At 47.1% G+C, this 17,500-nt stretch overlaps 1 long non-coding RNA gene and 2 other non-coding genes across 3 annotated transcripts in view; 1 reads left to right on the top strand and 2 right to left on the bottom strand.

The window, feature by feature from the left end:
* Positions 1 to 19, bottom strand: part of LOC125773865 (large subunit ribosomal RNA) — a 4,179-nt gene extending 4,160 nt beyond the window's left edge. Inside the window, exon 1 of the ribosomal RNA XR_007420426.1 lies at positions 1 to 19. This exon is cut by the window's left edge and continues 4,160 nt beyond it. This is a non-coding gene — a ribosomal RNA (large subunit ribosomal RNA).
* LOC125773861 (uncharacterized) overlaps positions 1 to 17,500 on the top strand; it is a 70,488-nt gene that overhangs the window by 9,947 nt on the left and 43,041 nt on the right. The window contains exon 2 of the long non-coding RNA XR_007420422.1: positions 12,604 to 13,388. This is a non-coding gene — a long non-coding RNA (uncharacterized LOC125773861). The remainder of the gene's footprint in view (positions 1 to 12,603; positions 13,389 to 17,500) is intronic.
* Positions 729 to 886, bottom strand: LOC125773873 (5.8S ribosomal RNA). Its single transcript, XR_007420433.1, has one exon. It is a non-coding gene; the product is annotated as a 5.8S ribosomal RNA (ribosomal RNA).

Consider the following 17,500-nt stretch of genomic DNA (forward strand, 5'->3'; position numbering starts at 1 on the left):
CTCACATCACTTGAGGCCTACAACAAAATCAGTCACATTCCATTCGTTTCGAACCCGGGGCATAGCGAACCGATATATACGCAACAACACTTCACACACACACACACACGGATTGGGCAATTTACGGTCATTTTTGAATCAACGATGGCCCCCCCGAGCACGTTGTCCGAATATCACTCCAATAAGGACAACGAGTTCCGCTCGGCATCGTTTTGATTCGATCTCTCAACAACAACTCTCGGTCGACTTGGTCGACTTGGACCCACGATGTCTCCCCCCGAGCATGTCGAGCCAACTGCACCACTATTGTATTGGACAACATGTTCCCCTCGGGCATCGATGGGTTAATCATGCACCACTATTATAAAACCCTTTGACGTTTTCCCCCAAGCACGTTGATCCAGTATTACGACGGATACGGTCAACGAATTCTTGGACATCAAAGAGGTTTTCGATTGAATTTCCCCATGTTTCACAACGTACTCTTAGCGGTATCCTACGATACGTCTCACTCTATTTGTGTGTGTGCGCGTTTACGTGCGTGCGATTTATGCGGTTCACCCCTTTACTTTCAGCGCCCTGCGGTCCCAACAAAGGTCCCGAGCACGCCATTATGCACAGTGTGGAAGCGTGTTTCCCCCACGACACTAGACGGGCTGCTCGCCATAGTGTTCTATTGTGGCACGCTCCACCCTGAAGTTTGGTTTGTTGTATATCAAGGAATTGATAGGCACTCAAGAATGTGTGCATCGGCCGGGTTTAATCGTCCGACGCGCAATATGCGTTCAACTTATCGGTGTTCATGTGTCCTGCAGTTCACATTGTGACGCGCATTTAGCTGCGGTCTTCATCGATCCATGAGCCGAGTGATCCCCTGCCTAGGGTTTTATAGTAAGGTTCCCAATGTAACACAATCCCGGTGGTACGTCCAAAGACTAACTTTCTGACTAAGTTGTCTTTATTACCCAATAGTCCCAGGCCTTGTGACTTGTGGCTCATGTCTACGCCCATGGCCACCATTCGCTAAGATAGTTTTGAAGTCACTTTGAAGGCCCAGGAACAACTCTCTTAGCACATCGGTTAACCTGGCGCCGCAGTCAACTCATGTGCTTGGATCGGATCGAGCTATTGAGTATTGGGCCTGCATACTCGCTCATCCGTATCCTTTGCGTACCGCCCCATGGCCCTTGTATGTCTGCACCACAGTTCCTGTTCGTTCCGTGCCTATGGCCGGATACGTATTGCACATCGGTATACCTGTCGCTACTCAGGCAACTCGTGTGCGTGGATTGGATCGAGAACATGGTGTGTGCCCCATGTTATAATTGATAGTCCATATCCACTTTATAGGTTAAAGTCATAAGTTGTGATTGCACAACCATTCTTCATAAGAGTTTAATCACTCTTCAACTAACTTTCGTTCTGGTGTCTTGGTATCAAATCGCGTAAGACACAAGATTCTACTGGCCAAATAGAATCTAGCACATTGGTTAACCTGGCGCCGCAGTCAACTCATGTGCTTGGATCGGATCGAGCTATTGAGTATTGGGCCTGCATACTCGCTCATCCGTATCCTTTGCGTACCGCCCCATGGCCCCGTCCTTAGAGTTAATGACTAGTAGGCTTAACTCTTTGTATGTCTGCACCACAGTTCCCGTTCGTTCCGTGCCGTGGCCGGATACGTATTGCACATCGGTATACCTGTCGCTACTCAGGCAACTCGTGTGCGTGGATTGGATCGAGCTCATGGGGTGTGTAGAGATTCCATGTTATAATTGCAAGTCCATATCCACTTTATAGGTTAAAGTCATAAGTTGTGATTGCACAACCATACTTCATAAGAGTTTAATAACTCTTCAACTAACTTTCGTTCTGGTGTCTTGGTATCAAATCGCATAAGACACAAGATTCTACTGGCCAAATAGAATCTAGCACATTGGTTAACCTGGCGCCGCAGTCAACTCATGTGCTTGGATCGGATCGAGCTATTGAGTATTGGGCCTGCATACTCGCTCATCCGTATCCTTTGCGTACCGCCCCATGGCCCCGTCCTTAGAGTTAATGACTAATAGGCTTAACTCTTTGTATGTCTGCACCACAGTTCCCGTTCGTTCCGTGCCGTGGCCGGATACGTATTGCACAACAGTAGATACCATCACCTGACGTATCTAACACACCACTATTGTAACTCGTCGTCGAAGGACCTTTCAAGTGCCTGATGGCCAGGGGAGCTCTTACACGGCACGGAGACACAGTGATGCTCGCCCATCACAGTGTACAACGATCGAGTTTGCTTAAGTGTCTGGGTACCTACACACCAGACACAATGCAATGGCCACGGATCCACACAAGGCACATCACATGCAGAAAGCTTCACCAGATTATGACACATACCACACTCTTGTAACTCGTCGTCGAAGGGGCGTTCAAAGTGCCTTACGGCTAGGGGAGATCTAGCACGGCACGGAGACACAGTGATGGTTGCCCATCAAAGTGTACAACGATCGAGTTTGCTTTCCGCGCAAGCGTTCTAAGTGTCTGGGTACCTACACACCAGACACAATGCAATGGCCACGGATCCACACAAGGCACATCACATGCAGAAAGCTTCACCAGATTCTGACACATACCACACTCTTGTAACTCGTCGTCGAAGGGGCGTTCAAAGTGCCTTACGGCTAGGGGGGATCTAGCACGGCACGGAGACACAGTGATGGTCACCCATCAAAGTGTACAACGATCGAGTTTGCTTTCCGCGCAAGCGTTCTAAGTGTCTGGGTATCTAAGCACCAGACACAATGCAATGGCCACGGATCCACACAAGGCACATCACATGCAGAAAGCTTCACCAGATTCTGACACATACCACACACATGCAACTCGTCGTCGAAGGGGCGTTCAAGTGCCTTACGGCTAGGGGAGATCTAGCTCGGCATGGGGACACAGTGATGGTCACCCATCAAAGTGTACAACGAACGAGTTGGCTTTCAACAAATTCTGACACATAGCAAGCGAGCGACCGAGCTACACCGAAGGCAGCCCATGGTTGGTCACTCGCGGACGATCATCAGTAATGATCCTTCCGCAGGTTCACCTACGGAAACCTTGTTACGACTTTTACTTCCTCTAAATCATCAAGTTCGGTCAACTTCAGCCATGCCAGCTGCAGCTCACGAAGGAACCGCGGAAGGTAAGCCTCCAGAAACCTCACTAAATAATCCATCGGTAGTAGCGACGGGCGGTGTGTACAAAGGGCAGGGACGTAATCAGCACTAGCTAATGACTAGTGCTTACTAGAAATTCCAGGTTCATGGGGACCGTTGCAGTCCCCAATCCCGACTAGATGGGCATTTTAGTGATTTCCCGTTCCTCTCGGAATGGGGGCGCCTATTGGCGAGAACACGCTGCGACCCACATTGTAGCACGCGTGCAGCCCAGAACATCTAAGGGCATCACGGACCTGTTATCGCTCATTCTCAGCTTGCTAAACACAAGTTGTCCCGCTAAGCAGGGCAAACGTAGCCGACGACCGCCCGTGAAGGCGCCGCCCGGCTGTAACGTCAGGTGCGCCCGGAGGCGCACTGCTGACAGCGTTCTAGTTAGCATGTTTGAGTCACGTTCGTTATCGGAATTAACCAGACAAATCATTCCACGAACTAAGAACGGCCATGCACCACTACCCTTAAATTTGAGAAAGAGCTATCAATCTGTCTTACCTCGATAAGTTTGGACCTGGTAAATTTTCCCGTGTTGAGTCAAATTAAGCCGCAAGCTCCACTTCTTGTGGTGCCCTTCCGTCAATTCCTTTAAGTTTCAACTTTGCAACCATACTTCCCCCGGAACCCGATTTTGGTTTCCCGGAAGCGACTGAGAGCACCGAATAGGGGTAGCGTCTCCCAATTGCTAATTGGCATCGTTTACGGTTAGAACTAGGGCGGTATCTAATCGCCTTCGATCCTCTAACTTTCGTTCTTGATTAAAGAAAGCATCCATGGCAAACGCTTTCGCTTCAGTTGGTCCTACGACGGTCTACGAATTTCACCTCTCGCGCCGTAATACCAATGCCCCCAACTACTTCTGTTAATCATTACCTCTAGGTTTCTGACAAACCAACGAAATCGTATAAACCGAGGTCATATTCCATTATTCCATGCAAGATTATTCTCGGCCAACGCCAACCCCACGGGGGGGCCGGACGCTTTGTCTTAGCCTGCTTTGAGCACTCTAATTTGTTCAAGGTAAATGTGAGTATCTTGAGCACCATGAGGAGCCCGTGCCGGAGTTAACCGGTAGCACGGTACTCGTTCACAGAGTAACGCCCAAGTACACCATTGTGAGTCGCAGCCGTGAGCGCGCGCACGAACGGCCCCGGCGTGTAACCGGGCGCCCGTGGCGGTCACGTGTCTGGACGGGCAATCAACTTCGAACGTTTTAACCGCAACAACTTTAATATACGCTAGTGGAGCTGGAATTACCGCGGCTGCTGGCACCAGACTTGCCCTCCACTTGATCCTTGTTGAAGGATTTATACTCAACTCATTCCAATTATGGACCATCGTTAGAGAGGTCCATATTGTTATTTCTCGTCACTACCTCCCCGTACTGGGATTGGGTAATTTACGCGCCTGCTGCCTTCCTTGGATGTGGTAGCCATTTCTCAGGCTCCCTCTCCGGAATCGAACCCTGATTCCCCGTTACCCGTCGCAACCATGGTAGTCCTCTACACTACCATCAATAGTTGATAGGGCAGACATTTGAAAGATCTGTCGTCAGTCGACAAGCGACCATACGATCTGCGTCCTTATCCAGACTTCAACTCAAGCCGCCCGGAGGCGATTGGTTTAACTAATAAGTGCACCAGTTCAGCTACCCGCGAGGGCAACAGTCCCGGCATGTTGCATGTATTAGCTCTGGATTTTCCACAGTTATCCAAGTAACTAGTGGTAGGATGATCTTGTGAATTATAGCTGTTATACTGAGCCTTATGCGGTTTCACATTCATTTATGTTTGTACTTAGACATGCATGGCTTAACCTTTGAGACAAGCGTATATTACTGGTAGGATCAACCAGAATTCGTTCCACTACAGACACACACTCGCTTAGTGGGAAATAAATTTCCACACAACTCTCTCTCTCTAGAACCATATGGAATGGCTCTTTGGTGTTGGGTAAGGCACCAATTTGTTGGGGTGTAACGGTCACCACCAACTTTAAGTTTGTTAGGGCACAACGGAAACCACTAACTAAACTTTAGGAAACTAAATTTCCTCACACATTATCTCTCACCATATTAGCACTAGGTGCTATCCACGATTGTACAACGTTTCAACTCTTGAATCGACCGTAGGGCCGCGGAATTGCTTCCGGGCCCCTATTCTCGCTATTAATTGTTCATCTCTTTCAATACATCGAGTTCGTTCCATTGGGTAGTTCGCATGGCGAACGTTTTGATGCAGCCCCCTGGGGGACCACGGCACTTTACACCGGGTATGGTGTATGCGCAACCTACAGATAACAATAAACCCCTTATGCGTGTGTAAACCGATGTTGGGCTGCTCAACATCTTTCATGGTTACATCACTTGCACCAGAACCCACGGTGCCGATTTGGTAATATGTTGTACATTTACTCTCAAGATGTACGCTTCGGCCCCTTATTCAGGGGCTCAAGCTATTACCAGCAAGAACAATCCTCATCCAGACTTGAACTCGAAACACCCGCAGGCGAACGGTTTAACTAATAAGTGCACCAGTCTTGAATCCATGCGTCGGTGGAAACAATGCCGGCGTGTTGCATGTATTAGCTCTGAACTTAGCGAGTGATTGCCTTGCAGCTGTCATACTGAGCGTAGAGCGTGATTATCGCTCACTTGAACCATGTTGAATGGCTCTTTGGTGTAGGGTAAGGCACCAATTTGTTGGGGCGTAACGGTCACCACCAACTTAAGACTTGCTTATAGGTATTTCAACGTTTTCAACTCTTAAATCGACCGTGTTTCATTATCATCTCTTCTTCTTATTAAATGCATAGAGTTCGTTCCATTGGGTAGTTCGCGTGGCGAACGGTTTGATGCAGCCCCCCGGGGGGGACCACGGCACTTTACACCGGGCATGGTGTATGCGCAACCTACAGATCACCAATATATTTGTGATCGATAATGCACACTTCTTACACGACTGACCAGTCGACAGCGCTGCCTTCCTATTATGCGTGTGTAAACCGATGTTGGGCTGCTCAACATCTTTCACGGTTACATCACTTGCACCCGAACCCATGGTGCCGATTTGGTAATATGTTGTACATGGTCTCAAGATGTACGCTTCGACCCCTTATTCAGGGGCTCAAGCTATTACCAGCAAGATCAATCCTCATCCAGACTTGAACTCGAAACACCCGGAGGCGAACGGTTTAACTAATAAGTGCACCAGTCTTGAATCCATGCGTCGGTGGAAACAATGCCGGCATGTTGCATGTATTAGCTCTGAACTTAGCGAGTGATTGCCTTGCAGCTGTCGAACTGAGCGTAGAGCGTGATTATCGCTCACTTGAAAGGGTCAAGCCCTTTCGAGTCGTCCGGTTTTTACGCCAGACGACTCGGTTCACCATCTTTCGGGATACAAGTTGACTAAGTGGTACCACTACACTTATCAACTTTCGATTTGGTAATCCTCATCCAGCTTCCTTTCTGGAGGTCCCGAGGATTACCAATTGGGCTGTCATACTGAGCTCATATATTGGAGATCGATAATGCACACTTCTTACACGACTGACCAGTCGACAGCGCTGCCTTCCTATTATGCGTGTGTAAACCGATGTTGGGCTGCTCAACATCTTTCACGGTTACATCACTTGCACCAGAACCCACGGTGCCGATTTGGTAATATGTTGTACATTTACTCAAGATGTACGCTTCGGCCCCTTATTCAGGGGCTCAAGCTATTACCAGCAAGAACAATCCTCATCCAGACTTGAACTCGAAACACCCGGAGGCGAACGGTTTAACTAATAAGTGCACCAGTCTTGAATCCATGCGTCGGTGGAAACAATGCCGGCGTGTTGCATGTATTAGCTCTGAACTTAGCGAGTGATTGCCTTGCAGCTGTCATACTGAGCGTAGAGCGTGATTATCGCTCACTTGAACCATGTTGAATGGCTCTTTGGTGTAGGGTAAGGCACCAATTTGTTGGGGCGTAACGGTCACCACCAACTTAAGACTTGCTTATAGGTATTTCAACGTTTTCAACTCTTAAATCGACCGTGTTTCATTATCATCTCTTCTTCTTATTAAATGCATAGAGTTCGTTCCATTGGGTAGTTCGCGTGGCGAACGGTTTGATGCAGCCCCCCGGGGGGGACCACGGCACTTTACACCGGGCATGGTGTATGCGCAACCTACAGATCACCAATATATTTGTGATCGATAATGCACACTTCTTACACGACTGACCAGTCGACAGCGCTGCCTTCCTATTATGCGTGTGTAAACCGATGTTGGGCTGCTCAACATCTTTCACGGTTACATCACTTGCACCCGAACCCATGGTGCCGATTTGGTAATATGTTGTACATGGTCTCAAGATGTACGCTTCGACCCCTTATTCAGGGGCTCAAGCTATTACCAGCAAGAACAATCCTCATCCAGACTTGAACTCGAAACACCCGGAGGCGAACGGTTTAACTAATAAGTGCACCAGTCTTGAATCCATGCGTCGGTGGAAACAATGCCGGCATGTTGCATGTATTAGCTCTGAACATAGCGAGTGATTGCCTTGTAGCTGTCGAACTGAGCGTAGAATGTGATTATCGCTCACTTGAAAGGGTCAAGCCCTTTCGAGTCGTCCGGTTTTTACGCCAGACGACTCGGTTCACCATCTTTCGGGAAGGGACCGTCTCGGTCGCAAGCTGCTCCGGTCCCTAAACAACCTGCGACAAATGATAGGAAATGCCGACATCAACACGTGTTCAGTTTGGTTTATCGCTCATAGGTCTTTTTGACCATCGATCCCTGATTATAACTCTCAATTAAACAGTCAGGAGAGTAAGGCATGCCCATCGATATCTCATCGACAGGCGATACCGCAAGAACGGCCAACGACACATCAGGTGATCGATTATTGCTACGACTTTTGCTTAATCGTTTCCACTCCTTAGAGAAAGAAACCCCCGGGGACCGTCTCGGTCGCAAGCTGCTCCGGTCCCTAAACAACCTGCGACAAATGATAGGAAATGCCGACATCAATACGTGTTCAGTTTGGTTTATCGCTCATTGGTCTGTTTGACCATCGATCCCTGATTAAACTCTCAGTAATCCAGTCGGGAGAGTAAGGCATGCCCATCGATATCTCATCGACAGGCGATACCGCTTGAACGGCCAACGACACATCAGAGGATCGTATCTTGCTACAACTTTTGCTTAATCGTTTCTTCTCCTTGGAGAAAGAAACCCCCGGGGACCGTCTCGGCCGCAAGCTGCTCCGGTCCCTAAACAACCTGCGGCATCAAATGATAGGAAAAGCCGACATCAATACGTGTTCAGTTTGGTTTATCGCTCATTGGTCTTGTTTGACCATCGATCCCTGATTAATACTCTCAATTAGAAGGTCGGTAGAGTAAGGCATGCCCATCGATATCTCATCGACAGGCGATACCGCATGAACGGCCAACGACACATCAGAGGATCGTATCTTGCTACAACTCTTGCTTAATAGTTTCCACTCCTTGGAGAAAGAAACCCCCGGGGACCGTCTCGGCCGCAAGTTGCTCCGGTCCCTAAACAACCTGCGGCATCAAATGATAGGAAAAGCCGACATCAATACGTGTTCAGTTTGGTTTATCGCTCATAGGTCTGTTTGACCATCGATCCTAGAATTCAACTTTCGAGTAAGGCATGCCCGTCGATATCTCATCGATAGGCGATACCGGTAGAACGGCCAACGACACACATCTAGGATCGCATTTACTCTTCCTTGGATGGATAACCAATACCCTAGGACCGTTTCATCGCGAGCTGCTCCGGTCCTCAAACAACTCGCGAACCACCGATAGGATGATATTAGGAATGGCCGACTTTCATCCTTTAACTCTCAGTTCTGCTTACCAAAACATAGGTACTTGGACCTTAAAGACCACTATATGTTCCCCGATCGGGGGCAATCGGAACGTCTATCCATCATCAACATCGTTTCACTCATTCCGAACCACCAAATTGGACAGACAGTACCATATTCACCAACCGATTGCTTCAACTTCGCAAACTGTATGGTAAGTTCTACTAATTTCACATCTTACCATCGACTAATAGTGCATAAATCCACTTGGAAATCACTTTTCCTTGGTCCTCGGACCTTCTACGACAACGTCCAACAAATATCCGAAGTCGTTTCCCAACCTAGACCAAGCATTTCGTATCTTTACTTCTAATCGATTTTTTCTCGCATAATTGACGATCAAAATCTAAAAACCACATTTTGAGCCAGAAGCAGTCGTCCGATCGTCCTGGGGGTAGTCTCAATCGATTTAGAAGGGTCCAATTCATAAAGATACATACTCAGTCAAAATCATGCTTCTGGCTCACCTACCCCCTATATAGTAAACGAAAGCGTACAGGCGTGGAAAACGTGCCATTTTTCTCCATCACGGACTTTTTTTTTCTCGTTGCACCGACTCTAGTAAAAAAGTGAAATTTTTTACTAGTTACCAACTTTTGCAAATTATCATCGGATATCACTTTTTATGGTCTATAGTAAGTTCTTATCACGTTTTAGTAGTTTTTGAAAAAAAAATTTTTTTGAACTTTTCAAAATTTTTCAAAACAAAGTTTTTGTAGGCGGTTTTGTGTATGGAGGGTTACTAGTCTCGGGGTCACTGTTTGACCAAAAAACCACTATATATCATTCGAAAGGTAATTTCAAGGGCTACAAAAAATTGTTCTACGGCACCCCCCTCCGACGTCTAGTATTCGAGTTATTGGCCAAAAACCATCACTTGAGCGATTTTTCGTTCAGGGTACCCGACTCTAGTAAAAAAGTGAAATTTTTCTCGATTGACCAAGTGTTGCAAATGACCATCGGATTTCACTTTTTATGGTCTATAGTGAGTTCTGATCACGATTTGGTACTTTTTGAAAAAATTTTTTTGACGCACTTTTCAAAATTTTGCAAAACCAAAACTTTTTAGGCGGTTTTGTGTATGGAGGGTTACTAGTCTCGGGGTCACTGTTTGACCAAAAAACCACTATATATCATTCGAAAGGTAATTTCAAGGGCTACAAAAAATTGTTCTACGGCACCCCCCTCCGACGTCTAGTATTCGAGTTATTGGCCAAAAACCGCAACTATAGCGGTTTTTCGTACAGGGTACTCGACTCTAGTAAAATGATGCGATTTTTACTAGTCTAGGAACTTTTTGGTCAAAAAATCAAGTATATGTCATTCGATAGATAATTTCAAGGGCTACCAAAAATTGTTCCACGACACCCCCCTGCGACGTCTAGTATTCGAGTTATTAGCCAAAAACCGCAACTTAAGCGGTTTTTCGTCCAGGGTACCCGACTCTAGTAAAATGATGCGATTTTTACTAGTCTAGGGAACTTTTTGGCCAAAAATCAAGTATATGTCATTCGATAGATAATTTCAAGGGCTACCAAAAATTGTTCCACGACACCCCCCTGCGACGTCTAGTATTCGAGTTATTAGCCAAAAACCGCAACTTAAGCGGTTTTTCGTCCAGGGTACCCGACTCTAGTAAAATGATGCGATTTTTACTAGTCTAGGGAACTTTTTGGCCAAAAATCAAGTATATGTCATTCGATAGATAATTTCAAGGGCTACCAAAAATTGTTCCACGACACCCCCCTGCGACGTCTAGTATTCGAGTTATTAGCCAAAAACCGCAACTTAAGCGGTTTTTCGTCCAGGGTACCCGACTCTAGTAAAATGATGCGATTTTTACTAGTCTAGGGAACTTTTTGGCCAAAAATCAAGTATATGTCATTCGATAGATAATTTCAAGGGCTACAAAAAATTGTTCTACGGCACCCCCCTCCGACGTCTAGTATTAGAGTTATTAGCCAAAAACCGCAACTATAGCGGTTTTTCGTCCAGGGTACCCGACTCTAGTAAAATGATGCGATTTTTACTAGTCTAGGGAACTTTTTGGCCAAAAATCAAGTATATGTCATTCGATAGATAATTTCAAGGGCTACCAAAAATTGTTCCACGACACCCCCCTGCGACGTCTAGTATTCGAGTTATTAGCCAAAAACCGCAATTATAGCGGTTTTTCGTCCAGGGTACCCGACTCTAGTAAAATGATGCGATTTTTACTAGTCTAGGGAACTTTTTGGCCAAAAATCAAGTATATGTCATTCGATAGATAATTTCAAGGGCTACCAAAAATTGTTCCACGACACCCCCCTGCGACGTCTAGTATTCGAGTTATTAGCCAAAAACCGCTATTATTGCGGTTTTTCGTCCAGGGTACCCGACTCTAGTAAAATGATGCGATTTTTACTAGTCTAGGGAACTTTTTGGCCAAAAATCAAGTATATGTCATTCGATAGATAATTTCAAGGGCTACCAAAAATTGTTCCATGACACCCCCCTGCGACGTCTAGTATTCGAGTTATGGGCCAAAAACCATTCATACTTGAGCATTTTGCTCATTTTGCCTGTACGGGTACCGGGGACTAGTAAAATCAGGCCAATTTTACTAGAGTAGGGGTCCTTTTTGGTCAAAAAAACAACTTTTGCTCGTTCGATAGGGAATCGATAGGGCAACAAAAAATCGTTCTACGACCCCCCCTTCCGATGTCTAGTATTCGAGTTATGGGCCAAAAACAGTTTATAGCTAATTTTTCACTCGATTTTTCACCAAGTATCGCACATTACTCCGGTTCTATACATTGGATCGTCAATCTTTAAGATTTTATGGGTAGTTCCAACTGTTTGCTACATTTCATCCATACATCACCAACCGATTCAATGTCTGTGCTAGAAGTTATTAGAGGAATAAAAAAATTTACCCTTGGCTTTGGACCGTACAAGTTTACCCATTTTTGGCCCGTATTTGCCCCATAGCTCCGCCGGTATCCAAGATATCGCCACACTTTCTTCTGGCCATGGCTAGATGGCACTTGTGGCTAGATTTCTTCCATGCACCACTAACCGCTACCATGTCTGTGGCCGGAGCTATTCACGAAAGCGCCTCGCGCACTTGGTCGGATTTTTGGTCCAACTTCACCATTTTTGGCCCATATTTGCACCATAGCTCCGCCGGTATCCAAGATATGGCCACACTTTGTTCTGGCCCTGGGTAGATGGCACTTGTGGCTAGATTTCTTCCATGCACCACTAATCGCTACCATGTCTGTGGCCGGAGCTATTCACGAAAGCGCCTCGCGCACTTGGTCGGATTTTTGGTCCAACTTGCACCATTTTTGGCCCATATTTGCCCCATAGCTCCGCCGGTATCCAAGATATGGCCACACTTTCTTCTGGCCATGGCTAGATGGCACTTGTGGCTAGATTTCTTCCATGCACCACTAATCGCTACCATGTCTGTGGCCGGAGCTATTCGACGAACAACCATCGCATTTACCTAGGTACTTTTTCGGGTTTTTGGTCCACCTGGCACCATTTTTGGCCCATATTTGCCCCATAGCTCCGCCGGTATCCAAGATATGGCCACACTTTCTTCTGGCCATGGGTAGATGGCACTTGTGGCTAGATTTCTTCCATGCACCACTAATCGCTACCATGTCTGTGGCCGGAGCTATTCACGAAAGCGCCTCGCGCACTTGGTCGGATTTTTGGTCCACCTGGCACCATTGTTGGCCCGTATTTGCCCCATAGCTCCGCCGGTATCCAAGATATGGCCACACTTTCTTCTGGCCATGGGTAGATGGCACTTGTGGCTAGATTTCTTCCATGCACCACTAATCGCTACCATGTCTCTGGCCGGAGCTATTCGACGAACAACCATCGCATTTACCTAGGTACTTTTTCGGATTTTTGGTCCAACTTGCACCATTTTTGGCCCATATTTGCCCCATAGCTCCGCCGGTATCCAAGATATGGCCACACTTTCTTCTGGCCATGGGTAGATGGCACTTGTGGCTAGATTTCTTCCATGCACCACTAATCGCTACCATGTCTGTGGCCGGAGCTATTCACGAAAGCGCCTCGCGCACTTGGTCGGATTTTTGGTCCACCTGGCACCATTGTTGGCCCGTATTTGCCCCATAGCTCCGCCGGTATCCAAGATATGGCCACACTTTCTTCTGGCCATGGGTAGATGGCACTTGTGGCTAGATTTCTTCCATGCACCACTAATCGCTACCATGTCTGTGGCCGGAGCTATTCGACGAACAACCATCGCATTACCCAGGTACTTTTTCGGGTTTTTGGTCCACCTGGCACCATTTTTGGCCCGTATTTGCCCCATAGCTTCGCCGGTATCCAAGATATCGCCACACTTTCTTCTGGCCATGGGTAGATGGCACTGGTGGCTAGATTTCTTCCATGCACCACTAATCGCTACCATGTCTGTGGCCGGAGCTATTCGACGAACAACCATCGCATTTACCTAGGTACTTTTTCGGATTTTTGGTCCAACTTGCACCATTTTTGGCCCATATTTGCCCCATAGCTCCGCCGGTATCCAAGATATGGCCACACTTTCTTCTGGCCATGGGTAGATGGCACTTGTGGCTAGATTTCTTCCATGCACCACTAATCGCTACCATGTCTGTGGCCGGAGCTATTCGACGAACAACCATCGCATTCACCTTCTCGTTGCACTTCTTTGGGAATTTGGTGCAACCAAGTTTTCACTATAACTTGGTCATTTTCCGTCCATCGGACATGCGGTTTTGGGTGTCGATACTTGACACCGCGCGCTACAATATGTTCCTCCACGACCATGTGGTCCGATGCTTCCAACAGGAGCTATTCGAGGAGTACCGATTTTTCACCATTAAAAATGCTCAATTTTGCACCAACTTTTGCCTATAACTCAGGCTGTATCGATCGGATCTTCAATCTTGAAAAAGTTTTGGATAGGTGGCACCAAATGCTACATTTCGTTCTTCCACGTCAACTTTGTCCGATGTCTAGCAAAAAAGTTATTCGCGAACCAAGTCCAGAACCCATGCAATGGCTGCCCTCATTGCATACATCACGGCGGTTAACTCTCGTTACTCTATACCGTGGACTTGGTACTTTTTCAGGCATTCGTTGCTACTTCTCGGTTCATGATATTCGTTTACGGTCTTCACTAGGGCATTTGGTGCTCCTTATCGGTTCATGATATTCGTTTACGGTCTTCACTAGGGCATTTGGTGCTCCTTATCGGTTCATGATATTCGTTTACGGTCTTCACTAGGGCATTTGGTGCTCCTTCTCGGTTCATGATATTCGTTTACGGTCTTCACTAGGGCATTTGGTACTGGGCTTCCCACTTTCTACTGATCGATCCATACTCACTTGCGTGCACCTAGCCTAGGAAGGTTTCCTTGGGCTTCCCATCTTTCTACTGATCGATCCATACTCACTTGCGTGCACCTAGCCTAGGAAGGTTTCCTATGGCTTCCCATCTTTCTACTGATCGATCCATACTCACTTGCGTGCACCTAGCCTAGGAAGGTTTCCTATGGCTTCCCATCTTTCTACTGATCGATCCATACTCACTTGCGTGCACCTAGCCTAGGAAGGTTTCCTTGGGCTTCCCATCTTTCTACTGATCGATCCATACTCACTTGCGTGCACCTAGCCTAGGAAGGTTTCCTATGGCTTCCCATCTTTCTACTGATCGATCCATACTCACTTGCGTGCACCTAGCCTAGGAAGGTTTCCTTGGGCTTCCCATCTTTCTACTGATCGATCCATACTCACTTGCGTGCACCTAGCCTAGGAAGGTTTCCTATGGCTTCCCATCTTTCTACTGATCGATCCATACTCACTTGCGTGCACCTAGCCTAGGAAGGTTTCCTTGGGCTTCCCATCTTTCTACTGATCGATCCATACTCACTTGCGTGCACCTAGCCTAGGAAGGTTTCCTATGGCTTCCCATCTTTCTACTGATCGATCCATACTCACTTGCGTGCACCTAGCCTAGGAAGGTTTCCTATGGCTTCCCATCTTTCTACTGATCGATCCATACTCACTTGCGTGCACCTAGCCTAGGAAGGTTTCCTTGGGCTTCCCATCTTTCTACTGATCGATCCATACTCACTTGCGTGCACCTAGCCTAGGAAGGTTTCCTTGGGCTTCCCATCTTTCTACTGATCGATCCATACTCACTTGCGTGCACCTAGCCTAGGAAGGTTTCCTTGGGCTTCCCATCTTTCTACTGATCGATCCATACTCACTTGCGTGCACCTAGCCTAGGAAGGTTTCCTATGGCTTCCCATCTTTCTACTGATCGATCCATACTCACTTGCGTGCACCTAGCCTAGGAAGGTTTCCTTGGGCTTCCCATCTTTCTACTGATCGATCCATACTCACTTGCGTGCACCTAGCCTAGGAAGGTTTCCTTGGGCTTCCCATCTTTCTACTGATCGATCCATACTCACTTGCGTGCACCTAGCCTAGGAAGGTTTCCTATGGCTTCCCATCTTTCTACTGATCGATCCATACTCACTTGCGTGCACCTAGCCTAGGAAGGTTTCCTTGGGCTTCCCATCTTTCTACTGATCGATCCATACTCACTTGCGTGCACCTAGCCTAGGAAGGTTTCCTTGGGCTTCCCATCTTTCTACTGATCGATCCATACTCACTTGCGTGCACCTAGCCTAGGAAGGTTTCCTATGGCTTCCCATCTTTCTACTGATCGATCCATACTCACTTGCGTGCACCTAGCCTAGGAAGGTTTCCCTTCGGTACCGACTTCCATCTACGCACTCGATATAACCTAGGTACTTGGTACCGATGTTGGTTAACACTCAAGCATTTCTTGCATCCTGCGTGCAAGGTACCAATTTTCACTTCTTAGGTACGTTTATGGGCCCGCATTAATCCAATATCGCTCCGATGGCCTTTCGCATTATTTCATCCGATAGCCCTTGCCAAAAGCTACCAAAAGTTTCTCCACGGCCATGTGCTCCGACGCTTAGTTTAGGAAATATTCGAAAAAATTCAAAATAGGAAGCATTTTCTTATTGGAAAATCACCTTAAATCGATGGCCATTTTTTGGGCAAAAACTTTAACGTCTTCCCGACTTTGCGGGAATTGCGAATTTTAGGCACCCAGAGAAAATCTTTTACTTTAAGGGGGCGGCCGCGAAGTTGCCCAAAGTCTCGGACACAAAAATTCTCAAGTTCCCCACTCTAGTAAATCGCCCTATGAGTATCTCCTGGCCCGCGAGCTCTGCGAGCGGGCCAGCTTCGGCGATTTTTGCCTTTTCGCCTAGGCGGTTCTTCTACGAAATTGGTCCACAGCTTTTGCTCAGAAAGCTAGCATTTGTTGCAACAGTTAGGTGCTTGGTACCACATTTTGGTATCCATTTGGGCATTTGTTGCAACTACTCGGTACTTTGGCCCACATTTCGCTCTACTCGGGCCTCTATGGTGCTACTTGTCGGTACTTTTGGCCAACTTAGGCCAATTGGGTGCAACTTGTGGGTACTCTGTGGGTACTTTAGGGCATATTGTGTCTTTCGGGTGAACCTTCGCGATACTTCATGGGTACTGATGGCCAACTTAGGAACATTCAGTGCAACCTTTGGGCCTAAGGAAATTTGTCCAACTCTTTGGACTTAGAAAATTTTCTGGACTTAGAAAATTTTCTGGACTTGTAAAAATTTTCAAATGTTCAATTTGGCCCACATTTCGCTCTACTCGGGCCTCTATGGTGCTACTTGGCGGTACTTTTGGCCAACTTAGGCCAATTGGGTGCTCTTTGTGGGTACTCTATCGGTACTTTTGGCCATGTTAGGCCCATTCGGTGCTATTTGTGGGTACTCTATCGGTACTTTTGGCCATGTTAGGCCCATTGGGTGCTATTTGTGGGTACTCTATCGGTACTTTTGGCCAACTTAGGCCAATTGGGTGCTGCTTATGGGTACTCTATCGGTACTTTTGGCCAACTTAGGCCAATTGGGTGCTATTTGTGGGTACTCTATCGGTACTTTTGGCCAACTTAGGCCCATTCGGTGCTATTTGTGGGTACTCTATCGGTACTTTTGGCCAACATAGGCCAATTGGGTGCTACTTGTGGGTGCTCTATCGGTACTTTTGGCCAACTTAGGCCAACTGGGTGCTATTTGTGGGTACTCTATCGGTACTTTTGGCCAACTTAGGCCAACTCAGTGCTTCTTGTGGGTACTCTATCGGTACTTTTGGCCAACTTAGGCCCATTCGGTGCTATTTGTGGGTACTCTATCGGTACTTTTGGCCAACTTAGGCCAACTCAGTGCTACTTGTGGGTACTCTATCGGTACTTTTGGCCAACTTAGGCCAATTGGGTGCTCTTTGTGGGTGCTCTATCGGTACTTTGGGACA

This window comes from Anopheles funestus (assembly GCF_943734845.2).
Source record: "Anopheles funestus chromosome X unlocalized genomic scaffold, idAnoFuneDA-416_04 X_unloc_59, whole genome shotgun sequence".
NCBI classification, from domain to species: Eukaryota; Metazoa; Arthropoda; class Insecta; order Diptera; family Culicidae; genus Anopheles; species Anopheles funestus.